Source organism: Corvus cornix, chromosome Z, assembly GCF_000738735.6.
Source record: "Corvus cornix cornix isolate S_Up_H32 chromosome Z, ASM73873v5, whole genome shotgun sequence".
Lineage (NCBI taxonomy): Eukaryota > Metazoa > Chordata > Aves > Passeriformes > Corvidae > Corvus > Corvus cornix.
Window position 1 is genome coordinate 71,382,265 of NC_046357.1, and position 16,317 is coordinate 71,398,581.

Genomic DNA, 16,317 nt, shown 5'->3' on the forward strand with positions numbered 1-16,317 from the left:
CTGTTATGCTTCAACAATTTTTCATGGGGGAAAGATCTTAGATGCTTACTACCTTTGGGAATGATCAAAGCAGAGTTGTTAGCATCTAACTCACTTCTCTCATCAAAATTTGAATGGTGTCATGGGTTAGCAAGCATAGTCCCGGAAGTGATGTTCTTGCAAAGGGGTGCTTACAGCTTCCTCTGTGACCTGACAGAACCTATCAGCTGGCCAGTTTGAATATGGACAATTCTTTAAGCCACTTAGAGTTGTGACGGCCTCTGTGATCCACACTTAAGAATAGACAACACCCCTCCACAGCTCTCTCTCGTTTCCGTGCTGGCACAGGTGGCTGCGGGCCCCGTGCGGGGGCCAGTGGGCCCAGCCAGGCCCTGCTTGGGCCAGGCCGGGCCGGGCCACGGCCATCCTGGAGAGATGGGCCCTGTTCCACCCGTGGCCGCCCCCCACAGCCCTGCTATGTGCAGACAGGCGGCTCCCCCTCTCCAGTGCAGCCAAGATTCAGCCGGAAGCTGCCCACTGCTGTCTGGCAAAAGATCATGTGACCCACAGCAATAAGCTTCATTCCAGCTGCAAGGCCTAGGTGAGATTGACCCTTTTAGTGCTGTGAAGAGCTGAAACCCTGAGGGAAGAGAAATAGGAGATGCTTAAAGCTGAAATTCTGTTGTAAAGCTATGATGTATCAGAGTACCCGTTGTGATTTCATGAAGGCGTGGGGGGTGGAGTGTTCAACTCATACTTGTGAGCAAAAGTACCTGCACTGAGATAGGCAGATGCTTATGCTGCTGTAATTTCGTGAGAAGTTTGAACAGGGAGAGATAGAAGCGATGAGGACTTTTGCTCCAAATGGAAAGGGAGAAAACCTCAGTTCCTAGAAATGCTCCCAGAGAAAGTCCTAGAGATGAAGATGAGGAGGACCCTTTGCTCCCAGGGAAGGAGAAGGGCCTCTGTTCTTAGAGATGAAATGCTCCCAGAGATGGGTGAAGAGAACTTTTGTTTCTGAACGGCTCAACCTTAAAATTGTACCCCAAAAAACTTCAAGAGTGGACCCTTGAAAGCAGTTGTGGGTAAAGCTGCAAGCTGGGGGAAGAGACTCACATGCGAGCAGAGAACCAACCCGGGCAGCTGTTTGTTGTGATAATGCTTTCATAGCATGGACAAGAGAGACTTCTCTTCCTAAATAGACTGAACAAGGTTATTATGGAAGTGGTAAACAGACTGAACATCTCAAGGGTTGTATTTTTACATTGTCACTGGAAGAAGGGAGGAAGGTGGGGGGAGGAGAAGAGTTCTGAAGGTGTGGTATGATTTTTTTTTCTTCTTTTATGTCTGTTAATAAACTTCTTTATATTCTTTCAAGTTTGGTGCCTGCTTTGCATTTCTCCTAATTCTTATCTCACAGAAGGTAAACAGTAATGAGTATTTTGGACCAAACCACTACAAATGGCTAAGCAGTAATACTAAGCAGTAAAGACATTGGATGCCTTCTAGTAAGCCTAAGAACCTGGCAGACTCTTACATTATTTTATTTTAATAATCTTCAAGTTTTAGATCTACATATGGTATGCGTTGTGGCTGTGCTTATGATATATAAGAAGTGACATTGGTTTAGCTTTTGCCAGAGGCTTCAAGAAAATATAAAATAATAACATGGAGATTATCAGAAAGTAATTTTGGCAAGGGAGTCCTTTGGGAATTGACTAAAATCTTACTCTTGATCTCACTGATGTTGAATAAATCTTGAGTAATAGCTTTGAAAGAAGTGATATTACATAGTCATCAGTCATAGCTAGCACAGGTTCATGAGGGAAAAGTCCTGTTGGACAAACTTCATTTTCTTTCATGACAAAGTTCCCCATCTTATTGATGAAGGGAAAGCAGTTGATGTAATCATCTTTCTGAATTTCGGTAAAGCCTTTGATATTGTCTCTCACAGTGTCCTGGACAAATTGTCCAGTATGACAAACGCATCATCTCATGGATGAGCTACTGGCTCATGGGTCAGGCACAAAGGGTGATAGTGAATAGGGTGGCATCAGACTGGTGACCTGTAAGTAGTAGGGTTTCACAGGGCTCCATTCCAAGGGCAGTGCTCTTCAACATCTTCATAAAATGACTTCGATACAGGACTTGAAAGCACACTAAATAAGTTTGTCAATGACACCTTGAGGGCAGAGAGGCCCTGCAGATCTATGTCAACAAATTTGAGGGCTGGGCAACCATAAACCATATGAAGTTTAATGAAAACAAGTGCCAGATTCTGCACTAGGGATGGGGCAACCCTGGATATATGGACAGACTGGGGAATGAGATGCTGGACAGCAGAGCTGTGGAAAGGGACATAGGGGTCCTGGTCGATGGCAAGGTGAATATGAGTCAGCAGCCAAGAGGGCCAACCATGTCCTGGAGGGCATCAGACACAGCATCACCAGCCAGGTGAGGGAGGGGAATTGTCCGACCCTGCTCGGCAGTGGTGCAGCCTCACCTCGAGTGTTGGGGGCAGTTTTGGGCACCAAAATAGAAGAAAATTATTTGGCTATTAGAGAATGTCCAAAGGAGGGCCATGAGGATGATGAAGGGTCTAGAGGGGAAGCCATATGAGGAGTGGCTGAGGTCACTTAGTCTGTCCAGCCTGGAGAAGAGGAGACTGAGGGGAGACTCCATTGTGGTCTACAACTTCCTTGTGAGGGGAAGAGGAGAGGCAGACACTGATCTCCTTTTTATGGTGACCAGTGACAGGACTCAAGTAAATGGCATGAAGTTGTGTCAGGGGAGGTTTAGGCGGGATAGCAGGAAAATGTTTTTCACCCAGAGGGTGGCTGGGCACTGGAACAGACTCCCCAGGGAAGTGCTCACAGCAACAAGTCTGACAGAGTTCAGGAAGTGTTTGGACAATGCTCTCAGGTGCATGGTGTGACAGGGCCAGGAGCTGGACTCAACAATCCTTGTTGGTCCCTTCCAACTCAGCATTTTCTGTGATTTGACTGAGGGTTTACAAATTTATCTGTGATCTGTCATGAAATATAATAGCAGTACCAGGAGAAACTAGCAATTTCTCATTATCTAACCCTGACACAGAGGTCTGCCTCAAAATACATATGCTCCATTTGCATTCCATGGCATTTTAGTGTTTCAAAGTTCTTTGGATCATGGCTTCCCATTTAAAGAGAAGAATACCTCTGAGAGGATCTCTACTGCAAAGCTTCGCCTTTGTTGCTGAGCAGGTATTGGAAAAACTACATGAAAGAAAAACACTGTGAAGAATTTTACCAAGCACAGAAGCATTCATGTCATCTCGGATGAATATTAGGAATATTTGAATATTGCAGTATCCCAATCTCTTCTCAAGGCACTAGCTCATAAGCTCAGGAATTTAGATTATCAAACCATTTTTATTTTCATTCAAGAGCTGACAATAACTAAGCGAGAAATACTGGTCTTGTGGTAGAAGCTCTTCCTATTTATTAGCTATTCAGATGAACAATACTGTGGTAAGAATTATTTTTTAAAACAGTTGTATGTTGGAAATAAAATGTTGCGATACAGTCGCGAGACAGTCAGCAATGAAAGAGACGGGGCAGATTGCTTGGATGCAATAAGCCGATTTTATTGATACAGGGTTGAGTTTTTATACCTTTCAGTTATATAAGCAGTTATATAAGCAGCAATCACTATAACAACCATATCTATGTTTCTTAGTAACATTGCAAAACTAGAAGCTAGCACTAACTATCACAGGTACATACCAAGCATACCTTTTATGCTGTTTCATTATAGGCCTTACTGCCTGCCACGGTTTGCGTCCTAGCAGCGTTAGCGCGTCTACTTCTGACATGATTTTAGCAGTGCTCTCACTTCTGCTTTCTAGCTGCATCTCCACAATAAAATATCTGAGTTGCTTCATAACTTCCTGTAAAAAAGAGAGAAAATTTAATTTGGAGATAATAAAAAACTGTTATAAAAGCTCATTAATCACAAAGTATGAAAGAACTAGTGAAGCTTTAAAACTGGTAATTAAAATAGCTGCTGTGTGTCTAATGCATTTCCTCAGTTTCTTTTAGGACCAGGTCATGATAACGTATGTTTAACTTTTTCTTCCATTTCATGGAAATTATTGCTAAAACTTGTATCTCAGTAGTCTGTCAATATCCTTATATGGTATTTGCATTTGGAGCATAAAAGCACTAGTATGTTGTCTATGAAAATTCACTGTGTGAATGTACAACAGCTGAGGCATCAGATTTAATGTTCTGCATCATTAGAAGGCAATGCATAAAGCATGAACTGACATGAACAAACACTGACTCTGTAGCATATCGTGTGTTTTAGAATTAGTATAATAAATAGCTCATACATGATGTAGAGGTGACTCGGTGATCTGTGAGACTGGGGTGTATTACACTTGCCAATCTGGAATATGTATTTAGGAGGAGTGTGTTTTCCAAGGTATTCTTAGGGTTTTTGAGCTGCTTTCCCACACAATGGAAGAACCCAGCTTTGTTCATCTTTTAGATTGGTCTATCCTGATTGCAATGATCATGTCTGGACACACTTTTTAGTCCAGCTGGTGCATCTAAATGGTGAAATTCATCGTAAATAAAGTGATTCCTTTTTCTTCATGGCCTTCTGCAGGACTGTTGAGGGAGGCAAGCTGCTACATGCTTTTCCAAACATTTTCTAGCTGTTTGATCCTTTCAATCTGCTTATCTGTTTGAAGTTGGGAGTTCTTAGTAAAATGATAGTAATGCAAGTGAAATTGTTAGTGGCAGGCAGTTTCCCTTGCTTCCACTTGCTTGACTGTCCCCTTGCTTTCTTATTTTTTCCTTGAAAAACAAATATACCCATAAGCAGTTGTCCATAATGCTTGAAAATTTTACACCAGCCCAAGAGGCACAACAACTTCATTCCTCTGCCTCTATAGAATGCACTTCCCATTTTAAAATTCTTTGTATATAAATTATCTGTTGTATTTTTGTAAGGAAATCAAGGAGACTTTCAGCAATATACATAGAAAAGAGAATAAGGGATTTTTAATGAACATTATATTACCTGTAACCTGGAGAGATTTAAGATATGATGAGGTATAAAGCTTGGAAATGCAGTTGTGGTACCTAGTTCCATGCCAGGACAGAGCCCAAAATAAATTACTCAAGAGATATCTTTCTGATCATATTTCCAGCTGTTTTACCCATAGAAGAACTGCCACAGCTACCACAGAGAAAGACAGTCTTTCCATTAACTCCCTACCAAGACATTCCTCGGGAGAAACAGCAATACAGAATATTTATAGAATACTTACTCCACAGTTAGTCATAGGGCAAAGATGTTTTATTCCAACTGCATTATTCTTAGATAGAAAATGGTGTCAGTTTAACACAGCCTGATTTTTAGTGGGGGCAGAAGAAAAGCTGCTCAAAACTTCTATGTCTAGCACAGAGCCAATCGCTGAAGGCTCGACGATGGGCAGGTTACTAGCCAATTTAGACAAGTTGGTAATGCCACTGTGATGATATATTTAAGGAAGGAAAAACCATGGGAAGTTCTCCTTCTTCTCCTGAGCAGTGGTGAGGCAGCCTCCAGGGCCAGTCCTGGTGGAGGCCTTCCCAAGGCCAAAACTGGATGGCCACGGCCCTCCCAGGGCTGGCACCACACAGCTGGGGCCCTCCTGCGGCCAGGACCACGCGGCTGAGGCCATCCCAAGGCTGGAGCCACCCGTACGGTGCCAGTGAGGACCACACAGCTGGGGCTGGCTGTGCGGTGCCAGCAGGGACCACGTGGCCAGCAGTGAGAGACATGGCAAGTAACTCCCCAGTGTGGAGCCCAGACAAGATCAACCTCTCAATTGCAACTTACAGATACCGACTTTCTTCCAAGTCAGAGAAAAAGGAAAAGTGAGGACACATGAGGAAAACCAACATGGCGGCACCAAGGTCAGTGAAAAAAAAAGGAGAGGGAGGAGGTGCTCCAAGCACCACAGCTGAGATTCTCCTGCAAGCCATGGTGAGGACTATAATACAACAAACTGTTTCCCTATAATTGATGAAGTGCATGGCGGGGTGCACAGATCCACACGCAGCCCGTGAGGAAGAGTAAGCACGCTGGAGCGTGTGGATGCTGAAAAGCTGTAATCGAGTGAGGAACTCAGAGAGGGATGACCCTTGCTTTTAAAGATGGAGGAAGAGAGCCTTTGCTTCCAAACTAGAACAGCTGATCCTTAAAAGACTAAACCCCATGAGCTAAAATGACCTGTGCTGGGCAGTTGTGGGAAGACTGCTTGGCCCGTGGAAGGGACTCATGTTGCAGCAGGTTTGGGCGGGACTGCTGCTTGTGAAAGTTAAAACCACACTAGAAAAGTTCGCAGACAACTATCTCCCGTGAGAAGGATCCCATGGCACAGCAAAAGAAACTCTTTTCCTTAGGCATACTGAAGAAAGATTCTTAGAGAGTGAAAGACTGACCAAAACCCCATGTTTTTTTCCTTGCGCAGTTGGTGGAAAGAGGGAGGGACTGGGAAAGAAAGGTGTTCTGAAGGTTTGCTTCAGTTGTCATTGCCCTTTTTACTTTTAATTCTGTTAATAATAAATCTTTTTTATACTGTTTAAGTTTTGAACCTCTTTTGCCTTAAAGTGGGGGTTTTTTTCGATAATCATTATCTCAACTCATGAAAATGAAGTTTTCAATTCCCCCTCCTCTGCTCAGATATAGCAGAGAAAAATATGTAGGTGAGTTTGTTCGTGCATGCCTGGCTCTTAGCCAGCATCAAACCAGGACAAAAAGTTAAATATAATTGGAAATGGAAATACCTATACTTGAAAATCGTATCAGTACCCAGTGAGACAGCTTGTGAGCATACAAGAGGCTGGGCTAAGAGGCTCTTAAAACAGCTCAAAAATTCTTGCTCTATGACTTTGTGAAGGTCTTGGATCAAATGCCAAGAAAGGATGAAATGTTGTGATACTTTCTACTGTCATACATTCAAGATCAACTTCTTCCTCAGATGTAAAATTCAAAAAGCTGAGTTCAAGTAACTAAATTCCCCATGGAAAACTGGGAGATATAGACTCTCAAAAATGTTTTCACAGAAACCAGCACACTGAGCACCAAAATCCTTAATATTGCTAACAGAAAATACTGAAGAGATGGATGTGCTTAAATTCCCTTGTGATGATGCCTTAGGTTTTAACTTTTATATTTTTCAAATCCCATACTGCTTAGTATGTAACTCTAAAACTTCATACAGCCTGTTAGCTACTGCTCTCTCATGCTGGTTAGACATAACAAACCCTCTCTGGGCCTGAACTCAAGGACACCTTGTCTCAGGCCCCAAAGTATGTAAACTAAAGCTTCTTACAAGAGGAGCAAACTTGGGGTAATTACATCACTACCTGAAATTATAATTGGAGAATTAACCTTGATGTGCCAATGGACCAAACTTATAAAAGTGTGAAAAGCCCATGACCCATGGTCCATCTTGGGTGGAGCCCCTCGGAGGCTTTTGACTGCCCAAGGTGTACCTTTGAAGGCCCTTCAAATAAATACCTGCTTTTATTCCCTTAATCTTGTCTAGCCTCTGTTTTCAGGTAGCCACTTCAAGGCATCAGTGAAAGAGACTGTCTCTTCTCTGTGTGCATGTGTAGGCATATGTGTGTATGCACATTCTCTGTAGAAGTCCAAGAGCCTGCTGAAACATATGCCAAGTGTCTCATCAATGCAAGCTCCATTTGTCCCTAAAGCCTTTCTCTGTATTTCTGCGCTCAGATTCTTACATATGTCTGAAAATTACTACTGCCAAATGCAGGTGGAAGTTATGCACCCTTTGGGAGAGATGGGCAGTGTGGCCAGGCAGGGAATTCTGTCCCTCTACTTTGCTCTGGTGAGACCCCACCTGGGGCACTGGAAGTCATCCCTGACCATGATGGGAGGGCTGGAACTAGATGATCTTTATCATCCCTTTCAGTCCAGGCCATTCTATACGTTCCTGAGGAAAAACCCTGTAAATAGCAAATCCTGGGGGAAAAAATAGAAACAATAATTAGTGATGACAAAAGGAGGTCAATTTTTGCACAAGGCTTAAATGAGTCTGCTCTAAAAAGTATTCCAAAAAATGGCAGATAAATGTAAAGCTGATTACTTTTTAGTGACAAGTGTAACTACAATGTGATGACAACACGGTATTAAGGTGGTTGTATTTCTACTGATGTATTTTCTTTTTTGTGTGTTCTGTGGTTTTATCTTTGCAAAAGTAAAGGAAGAGTTGTAAGCTAAAAAAATATATTCTTTATATTCATGGGTTAGATGCACAGTGCTTGCTGCACCCTGATTTATACTATCTGAGGAGGCAATCCAGAATTTCCTCATTTGTCAGTGACTTCCCACAGTTTCAGCCATCTCCAAACATTTCTACTTGAAATCACAGAGTCACATTGTATCTCTAGCATTCCTGCTCTGAACTACTGTTAACCAGTGGACTTGTCTTAAAATTGTCTTTTAGGGCCATAGCCTGCCTCTATATTAGTTGTTTGATACACACACACACACACACACACACACGTACACACACACATATATATGAAGACTGCCAAATTATGAATGTTAAAATTAACACAGTTTCTTGTTCTACTGGTCTTAGATACTGATGTATTTTATTAAAAGCAAAGGCTAGGTTTTTTTATGATTTGTAGGTTAATATGATGAAAGTTTTGCACACTTCCACTTTGTCATTTTAGAAAGAGTTTGGCATAAAAAGCAAATAAAATAAAAAAAGTAAGTAAAACCAACAGGTAGCAAATAGGCATTGGCTCTGAGAAGACTTTTTCTTGAAGATGCTCTATATTTCTCTGCAATTAGTTTTTCCTCTCTCCCTATTTCCCTATGGTGCCTCAACAGTCTGTACCCTGATACTGCCAATTTTTGCACATTCCCTCTCATTTTGACATCAGCCAGTTGTATTTCCTAACTTTTTTTGTTTCTGTGTTGACACACATCATTCTACCACAATTAAATTACAAATGTCCTTTGTAGAAAAGAAAAAGTGTAATTCCTTCACTTACTGAACTCTGCTAAAGAAAAAGGATGACTGTTTTTTTCCTGACAGCATCAGGACATGCTGTCAGTGAAAGCTGCACTTTCCATTAAGGGAATTGAAATGCCATTAGTTTTGGCATGTGCTGATTTTCCTTTTTATTTTGCTCACTCTCTAATTGTCAGTCTGAGACTTTTTAGTAAAATTCTCACAAGTATATTCATGTTCCAAAGAATCTGCCTATCTTTTGTCACGAAAATAGACAGTCACACAAGGACTTTGGTGTTGTTTCAGTCCATGTTCAGATCCAGTTCCAGTCTGAACTGGATCACAGGGATGCCTTTTCTCACTCCCCCCATGGGGCAATAAGGGCTGAAGCCACTGGCAAGCACACTGGGGATGTTTACCTGTTTCTATTCTCTCTGTCAAGCATTTTGGTAGCAATTTGATCATTTACTGAGGAAGGGCAAAACCTGCCCATGAGCCTGGAAACTTCTCAGACTCCAAAAGTTCTAACATCAGCAATCAGTAAGAAGCATGTCACTCCAGTAAGTCAAGCAGGGGCAGGAGGTCATACTGTCAAGTGGGTGTGACTGTCCTTTCTTTTACTCTCTGTGCCCAAACCTTATTTACATAAATGCAAAGTATGAGTTTGGAGATAGATTTTTATATTTAGTATTTTTCCATCTCCCATTGTGTTGCTAAGTTTTAGCAGTTTATTTACCTCTGTCTCCCTTACCTTTTCTTCAAATTACACTACATTTGACTGATAGTTAATAAGAGTTTCAATTAACCAACCAACTTTTTGCAATGTAATTCCCAACCATATTACTTATCTGTTTCCCGCTGATCTTCTAAGCCCTTATTTATGGATAAATTCCCAAAGGAGCTGCAGTCTCAGGCACACTGCTGTCTCTCTGGGACAAAGGCCAAATAAAAAAAAAAGAAAAGCTATAAGGCACCTGCCCAGTGCTTTGACATTGTGGCATATTCAGACATACTCTTAAAGGGAATTTTGACATGTGCTTGCTCTTTGTGAAGACTGATTTGGGCAACCGTATCAAATATTGTGTGTTCCCAGGCAGTAGTAAAGAGATGCTTTCTCTCTTTCCCTGGATTCTTAAATGACAAAGGATTGGTTTTGATGCCAATGAGACAATGGAAAATGACAAGAAAACTTAGACTAAAAGACTAAGAAATACTTGCTGAACATGACAGGCACTGCAGAACAGATTGGCCACCAACTCCTGCTGGTATCTTACGGTGAAGGCCAGCATGGGTATTGCAAGGAAAGGAAGCTACAGGAATAGGGAGACACCTGAACACTGCATTGCAATGTGTTATTATGACACTGCCAAATCTCTTGATAATTCTCCTGCTCCCTCTGCTTAGCCAAGAGCTACCCTGGTAACCTTTTGGCAGAGGACCACTGTCTGCTGGTAATAGAACTGCTCTAGGTAGAGTAGATACATTTCCTGGGCTATGTTGCAAAACATCCTCATTTTCATTATATTTTGCAGAACCCCATAGATGTTTGTATTTCCTATTCCCCAGATTTTTGGTCACCATTCATTTCTATTAATAACTTCTCTTTCTTGTTCATTTATCTAGGGATTTTACTGCTATGATTGTTATTTTGCTCCATGACCCATTCTTCTTACCCATTAATGAGAAAATCTTCTGGGTTTGCCTTCAGTATTTGAATTTTGTAGTTTAGCACTCTTTATCCAATAAAGAGATATTTTGACTTCAGCTGTGCTCTGTTCTGTCACCATTTTAAGTTTTTTTATTAACCTGCCCTAGGACATAACAATGTGGCTGAGGAAGGAAAGAATGGCTCAGTACTATTCAGGTCCCAAGGCAGGTGTTGGCATGAGGGGCTGCAACTATTTATTCACTGGTGAACCAATACATACATGGCTATTTGGGGAAAAAAGCATTATCGAGTGAATGAAAGAGAATGAAGTCTAGGTAGCTAACTAACAGGATATTTTCATTTGTAGGAGAGTAACAGTCTATGCAGGATTGTTGGGAAAGGAGAGGACTGAGTGAAGTACATCTCGCTACCTTTTGGATCGCAAGGGAGGAAAAAACCCACATTTTTTCCCCAGTTTTTGACAGAAGAAACAAAGTATTTTCATGGCTGAAAGAGCAGCCTGACACAGAAAGAAAGTAAAATCATGTTGTTGGGTGGGGTTTTTTTATTCTTGAAAGCTTTGGAAGAGGAATTAGAATCCCGGAATTCAGGCTGAGTTTGTTGGAATGGTTGTGAGACAAGAAAGGAATGGCAAGGAAAGATTATTTTGTTTTATTTTTTCTTTGAGTATGATACAAGGAGTCTGCGGATGAATGCAAGCACAGCTGGCAGGATCCATTTGGTCCAGTGTTCTCCAGCGATATCCTCAGCATGACGATGGTGAAAAAATCCATGTGTTTACAGAGATGAGAACTAGAGAAAGCATGGCATGGAATATACAAAGTTTTTTTAGTTTGGCTCTGTAACATCCTTACACAGACTGAAACAGATTGATTTGATCTCCATGATAATAGGCACTTAATAACCTTTAATTGATCTTCCATGTTTGTTAGCAGGTCATAGATCAGCAAAAGCCCTTGCGTGATCCTGGCAAGATAGTTTGTGTTCACATGAGTCAATAAGCCATCCAGACCTGCAACAGATGCATGTGCTGCCGCAAAATCTGGTCTCAAGCAATAGTTGTGTCATCACCGCCATTTCCAGGTTTATATTTGGATGGTGCAACTGGCTTCCTTCTACAGAAGGATCTGTAACTTAACTCTTGACAAATCAGGACTAGATTAAGTGACCATGTGCCATAGTCCACAAAGACTTAGGGTGTCTCTTTGGATGGTAAATTCAATGTCATGGATGTGAGGTAGACAAGTAGTGTGTTTGGACACAATCCTGAGCAACACGCTCTGTAATACCCTGCTTGAGCAGGGAGATTGGACCAGATGACCTCCAGGTGGTTATTTCCCACCTTTCAGATTTTGTGGTTTGGGGTACATAACAGAGGCCTAAGGAACGCTTATGGCATAGCTATGCAGTTAAGTTATAATCTTGGATACACTAAACATCATGTATGCAGATTTTCTGTTCTAGCAAGACCTTGTTTTGTACAACACAGGCACAAGAAATCTGTGCTGAAAGACACCAGAGGTGGCATTTGCCTTGTTACAGGGAATTTGAGGTACAGTTACATCTTTTCATTATAGTTTCTGACTTGGCCACAGATAAGTGGATACCTTACACTCAAAAATGAGCCACTGGGACAGCATTATTACTAAAATACAAAAAGCAAGAGAAGACTTATGAAAGGTGATTCAAAAAGCTGGGAGAATGAAAGTCAGGAGAAAGAAAAAGAACTAAGTAATCTAGAAAAATCTGCTAAAAATATTATAACTTGGATTCATATCATACAAGGGAAAATTACTCTGTACATCTGTCCTCTATTTTGAATACTTTTGTTCATATACCTATTGCAGTTAAATTCATTTTTATATAGTGTATAACTGGAAAAGAATCATAAAATCTGATAGAGGGGTGTTTTAAGCAAAAACATTATAAGACAGGGGTTTTTAAGCAAAACATTAAAGCCAGCAAATCTTGTAGCAGTATGTTATGTAATTAATATATAATTGAAAGTTACAATGAGATGAGGAAAGGAAAGAAATAAATTGAAATAAATTCAAATATATAAATAAAATGCTGTTTAGTTCATTGGAGATTAATTAGTCTGAATTTACTGGTTAGAAAACTGTCACAGAATCACACTTGTGACTTCCATGGCTCTCAGATGGCAGTGCAGTTGATTCCAGGGCAGTATGTGAGGCAGACAAGGACTCACAGTCATGGTGCTGCTGCTGAGAGGGAGCTGCTGGAACCCACAGCCGTATGTCTGTGACTCTCCATGGCAGAGTCACAAGCAAATCTCTTAAATCATTGATGTACAAATCCTATTGTCATTTGGGCTAGGACTGGAAGGCAGGGAATACCTGCCTTTGGAAGAAGTTGGAGTTACACGACGGAGAGAAGTAGGAAGAATGAGAAGTGAAAAATATGGGTTGAGCCCTTTTTTGATGTTTAGATGTTAGGTAAAATGCAAAGAGACTGCAAATCTTTGTAAGTCTTCAGAGAGCAGCATTATAAGCTGTGAAAGGACACTGGCTGGATGCTGGCAGGTGTTTAAAAATCAGGAAATATACGGAAGTTTGGCAGCCTGTCTTCAAAAAACATAGCTCCAAGCTAAGCCTCTCAGTATTTCCAGAAGGAGCTTTCATCCTTCATGCTCCAGGGTTCCTTTAGTTGAGGGCTGGTGCTCCAAATCTCACTTCTCCTCAGTGTCCCCATCCAATTAAAAGTAAAAAATACATTTTTCTGCTGGGTCCTAGTAATAACTAAATCTCCCACCATGTTATTTATTTTATTGCACTGAGGAATTACTTCTTGTTTCTATGTACTGAAGAGGTTCACTGCATGTTGTTTGTGTTGTCATATTTTCATGATCAACATTTTCTAGAGTAGTTGTTATAAATGAAAACTTTTGTATTTGTGAATGTCCATTTTCAATTTTCATGTGAGGGTTTACAAATATTGAGTTGATTCTTTCAAGATCTGCATCACCATTAAGTGTTTTTATTCCATTTTTACACTACTGAAGAAGTTTTGGCTATATATAAAATTCTTTAGAAAAGGAGCATGGTTTTCAGTAACAGATTTCAGAGGCCTTGTACTTAAGAATTGCTTAGAAAGTAAGGATTGAACTGATATTTCAAAAGAGTTGTAATTGGACTAGATGATATAGGGCCTTCAACTCTGAATACTTAGACTTCAATGATGAAAAGAGCTGCTCTTGAATACCCAAGAACATATAAAGGCCTTGATATTTGTATGAAAATCCAAACGGCATATTCTTGAATGTGTGATTCACCTTGGCTTAGGAGAATATGTTTCTGTTCAGCATCTCTGAGAATCTAGCTTGAAAAAGTTATAAACATTCAAGTTCTGATGTTGTGACACTACAGAAAGAAAACAGTGTAACTTTCTTCATGTAATTTCATGTGGTTTATATGTGTGATTTTGTCTATTTGGTTTTCAGCATAGTAATCATTAGGCAACAGCTTCCTCAAGTGTGTTAACCAAAATGCTTTTCAACCACCAAATACACATTTTCCATATGGGGTATGCTTTAATTAGTAACTTGAGATGTGTCATTCCTGAACCATTTCCCAGTACAGTGGTATGTCATTCCCGAAGCAAGCTCCAATATCATAAACAAATTTGCCCCATCATCACAAGCAAAGTAATCTCCTTTCTCCACAATGCTTCAGAGATGCAATCCCATAGGAAAAGATGGATGCAATTAATATGTTAGATGATTGGATTGTCTCTGGGCTCAAGAATTATTGTTCTGATCATATTGCTGCAGCTAAAGAAAAAAGAATCTAATTTTTTCTTTTTTTTATTTTCTATAGAATCAGGTATGGAAATTTCTTTAACTTGCAGAAGGAAAGGAGAAAGAGATGTCTTCTCAGAAAAAATAATTTCTCAAAAGGTATGTGGAGCAGTGGGAGGTGCATGTAGAAGTGCACAGTTTATTTAAGGTATTTTAAACAACCTGCATTCAATCTAATTATCGATTACAAAATTACAGGATAAACCATTTGATATTTATGTGACATGTTTTCTACAGTACTTAAACACATGCAAGAGATCGTCCCATTTCTCTCCTCCTGAATTAAAATACTGCAAGATGGCTATTTAGTTTGGGGTTCACCATCAAATTTCCCTCCAGAATGAAGCACTTAAGTCACGTCTTCATAATTTACATTGATGGCTCACTTCTTTTTTACAAAACCAGTAAAGATGTAAGAGGAAACCCCCTCTTTCTGCATAGTAGCTCAGCGCTTACTGATGAATACATGGTAAGTATTACTCATACTAGCTGGATACATCATCTAAAAAATTGCTGAACCCCAGGTTCCACTGAAAATGGTGATTTACTTTTTCTTGTGAAAAATGTAGGGTTTGGGGATTCTGAGAATGCAACCATGCAAATAGTTGTCAGGTTTCATGTTTCTGTTATTTATTAGACATCACACACACACACGTGTAGAGAAATGGCTGAGTGAACAGGGACATGTATACATGCACAATCCAAGCTGTATTAGTGAACTGTCCTTGACTAGGGAAAAAAGAAAAGAGCAATGCTGATGTGGCAAGCCAACAGGATTTTGGGGAGGGGGATGCTGACCATAGAAAGAGAAAGACTTATGTTAGTTAGTCGTGTGCATATTAAACTGTAACCAATCACTTGCTATTAAAGGCCACATCAACAGTAGCTGTAATCCAATAGTATGGAGCTTGCTTATGCGTGCTTGGAGAATTAGGGTATAACTATGGGTCTGACAATAGAATAAACGGAGTTCCATCATATCTCTATGAGAAGCGTGGTTCATCCCGGCAGATCTCTGGCTATTTCTGGCGCCCGACCAGGGACCGTTCCTCAGAGGAAGATACGCTCGCTGATCACCGAAAGAAGGGTGACGACGACAAGCGACAGAGATACTGCGGGCGGAGAGTGTCGACCGTGAGTCAAAGGATGTCGGTCAGGCCGGTAAGAAGGGTCGCTACCTTCCCTCCATCATACCCTGCTAGCATGGATTTAGAGTTTGCGGCAGCACAGAAATTACTCCTCAGTATCCTTGCTAAGCAAGGGGAGGAAGTCAAGGAAAAGGATCTAAATAAGCTAGTTTTATGGACGTGGGAGCATGGACATTTGCGGGTACCCCCTTTCCTCTTCAATGCAGCCGAGTGGAGGGAAGTAGGGGATCACCTGTGGGACTGTACTGTCTGGGGAAAAGGGAAAGAAATGACAAACTTAGGGCCCACCTGGAGAACTGTTATAAATACCTTGAAAAATATGCAAGCCGAATCGAAAGTAGCTGCAGCTGCAGTGGAGGCGATTGCAACACTGGCTGGGGTTGTCGCTCCTGCCCAAACTACACAGCGCGGGGGGCTGAGTGGACTGTTTAAAAGCCCGAGCGCGATAAAAAGGCAGAAAGCAGAGAAGCACTTTGAGACTGCCAGTGAGCTCCTGCAGGAGCAGGAGAAAGAGCTCTTGCAATCAGAGCCAAAAGAGGAAGTTACCACCACCATGCCTCAGAGCAAACTGAAGGCAAACACGGAAGTTACAGTCGACCAGTCAATGGCGGAGCAACGGGCGGTCCTTCTTGTCAACCGTGCCTCTACCCTGCTTGCCCGCCACCTCCACTGCCAA

The 16,317-nt window shown here is 41.2% G+C and overlaps 1 long non-coding RNA gene across 1 annotated transcript; it reads left to right on the forward strand.

Annotated features, from left to right (window-relative positions):
- The first annotated feature begins 9,570 nt into the window (after positions 1-9,570).
- Positions 9,571-15,226, forward strand: LOC120411562. The gene is made up of 2 exons (XR_005603959.1): positions 9,571-14,592; positions 14,692-15,226. It is a non-coding gene; the product is annotated as an uncharacterized LOC120411562 (long non-coding RNA).
- The last annotated feature ends 1,091 nt before the right edge of the window (positions 15,227-16,317 follow it).